Source organism: Filicampus tigris, unplaced genomic scaffold, assembly GCF_054856515.1.
Source record: "Filicampus tigris isolate MCC_2025a unplaced genomic scaffold, RoL_Ftig_1.0 HiC_scaffold_40, whole genome shotgun sequence".
Classification (NCBI taxonomy): Eukaryota; Metazoa; Chordata; class Actinopteri; order Syngnathiformes; family Syngnathidae; genus Filicampus; species Filicampus tigris.
In genome coordinates this window covers 50001-52500 of record NW_028233421.1, presented here as the reverse complement: position 1 = coordinate 52500, position 2500 = coordinate 50001, and the positions used below count along the sequence as shown (strand labels likewise).

Genomic DNA, 2500 nt, shown 5'->3' with positions numbered 1-2500 from the left:
TCCGAGCAACAGGCACCTTCCCCGGGCTGCCACTAGTGCAGTGGTGGCCGCCTATAATAGCCCTGGTAGCCCTCAGCCCTGGTAGCCCAAAGCCCTGGTAGCCCACAGCCCTGGTAGCAAAAAGCCCTGGTAGCCCAAAGCCCTGGTAGCCCAAAGCCCTGGTAGCCCAAAGCCCTGGTAGCCTAAATTAATTTTTCCCATTCATTTCAATGGGTTAGGCTACCAGGGGGAGCAGTACCACTTTTGGCCATTAGGGGCGCTGTAGTAGGTAAAAGTTGATCCCCCCAGTCAGGGGATGAGTTTGCCTACTCGCTAGGTTACCCCTGGTTTCACAAAATACAAGGGGCACATTTTCAGAAACCACTTTTTCAGAACTTGCCACCTCCAGAGCTGATCAGGGGAGCCTCGCCAAACATTAATCCAAGATTGGTGAGGGCTCGTCGGACACCCCACGGGCGATGAGTCGGTGTCTGCCTGGAGCTCATGTCACTCTCAAATATTTTCTAAGTCAACCTCCATGCGCACATTGCAATGAGCCTGCCCGACATAGGGGCACTGTGAGCGGACTCACCGGGGGGGGAGAGGGCCCCCCCGCCTGGAGCTCCACGTGTTGGATTATTTTCTATGTCAACCTCCATGCGCTCAACAGAGCGAGCCTGCCCGACCTGGGGGGTGTTCAATCGGACTCCGCGGGCCGGGCGAGGGCCCCCCCGCCTGGAGCTCCACGTGTTGGATTATTTTCTATGTCAACCTCCATGCGCTCAACAGAGCGAGCCTGCCCGACCTGGGGGGTGTTCAATCGGACTCCGCGGGCCGGGCGAGGGCCCCCCCGCCTGGAGCTCCACGTGTTGGATTATTTTCTATGTCAACCTCCATGCGCTCAACAGAGCGAGCCTGCCCGACCTGGGGGGTGTTCAATCGGACTCCGCGGGCCGGGCGAGGGCCCCCCCGCCTGGAGCTCCACGTGTTGGATTATTTTCTATGTCAACCTCCATGCGCTCAACAGAGCGAGCCTGCCCGACCTGGGGGGTGTTCAATCGGACTCCGCGGGCCGGGCGAGGGCCCCCCCGCCTGGAGCTCCACGTGTTGGATTATTTTCTATGTCAACCTCCATGCGCTCAACAGAGCGAGCCTGCCCGACCTGGGGGGTGTTCAATCGGACTCCGCGGGCCGGGCGAGGGCCCCCCCGCCTGGAGCTCCGCGTGTTGGATTATTTTCTATGTCAACCTCCATGCGCTCAACAGAGCGAGCCTGCCCGACCTGGGGGGTGTTCAATCGGACTCCGCGGGCCGGGCGAGGGCCCCCCCGCCTGGAGCTCCGCGTGTTGGATTATTTTCTATGTCAACCTCCATGCGCTCAACAGAGCGAGCCTGCCCGACCTGGGGGGTGTTCAATCGGACTCCGCGGGCCGGGCGAGGGCCCCCCCGCCTGGAGCTCCGCGTGTTGGATTATTTTCTATGTCAACCTCCATGCGCTCAACAGAGCGAGCCTGCCCGACCTGGGGGGTGTTCAATCGGACTCCGCGGGCCGGGCGAGGGCCCCCCCCGCCTGGAGCACCGCGTGTTGCAATATTTTCTATCTCAACCTCCGTGCGCTCAACAGAGCGAGCCCGCCCGACCTGGGGGGTGTTCAATCGGACTCCGCGGGCCGGGCGAGGGCCCCCCCCGCCTGGAGCTCCGCGTGTTGCAATATTTTCTATGTCAACCTCCGTGCGCTCAACAGAGCGAGCCCGCCCGACCTGGGGGGTGTTCAATCGGACTCCGCGGGCCGGGCGAGGGCCCCCCCGCCTGGAGCTCCGCGTGTTGCAATATTTTCTATCTCAACCTCCGTGCGCTCAACGGAGCGGGCCCGCCCGACCCGGGCGGCGCTCAATCGGACTCCGCGGGCCGGGCGAAGGCCCACCCCGCCCGGAGCTCCTCACCACGCACCGCACCTCCATTCCCCCACCGACCGATCGGCAACCATGACCCGCCATCGGAGGGCCCCCGCCGGCACCGGCCTCGCGCCGGTCGCTCGGGCGGACGGTTCCTCCGGCCAGCGGGTCGCTCTCCAGCGCCGGGGCTACTTCGCGAGCTTGGCCCGCGGCCAACCCCGGCGCGACCGTACGGCAGCGAGGCCGAGGCGACCCACCGATCTCAGCAGTCCTACCACGGAGCCCGCCGCTCGTCCGCGGCCCCTCCCCGCCCCAGCAGCGGGACGGTCGCCTTGCCGGCGGGCCTTCCGGCTAACGCATCGTTTCTCAAACCCTTTCCCCTAGCGCGGCGGCGGCGGGGCTTCCCGCGAGGAGGCCCCCGTCCTACGCCCGCTAAGGCGGCTCCAGCCCACCTACCGAAGGGACGGCGCGCGCCCTCCCCCACGCGAGCGGGCGTCCGCGCGCGGCCCCTGCCCCGTTCCGGGCGGGGCCCGACGCCGGCGCGGGCGAACCGCCGCGGGGGTGGCCCGCCGCTCCCTCCCGGCCCGAGGCTACCTGGTTGATCCTGCCAGTAGCATATGCTTGTCT

At 66.0% G+C, this 2500-nt stretch overlaps 1 non-coding gene across 1 annotated transcript in view; it reads left to right on the top strand.

Annotated features, from left to right (window-relative positions):
* The first annotated feature begins 2464 nt into the window (after window positions 1-2464).
* LOC147125686 (18S ribosomal RNA) overlaps window positions 2465-2500 on the top strand; it is a 1891-nt gene continuing 1855 nt past the window's right edge. The window contains exon 1 of the ribosomal RNA XR_015085412.1: window positions 2465-2500. This exon is cut by the window's right edge and continues 1855 nt beyond it. This is a non-coding gene — a ribosomal RNA (18S ribosomal RNA).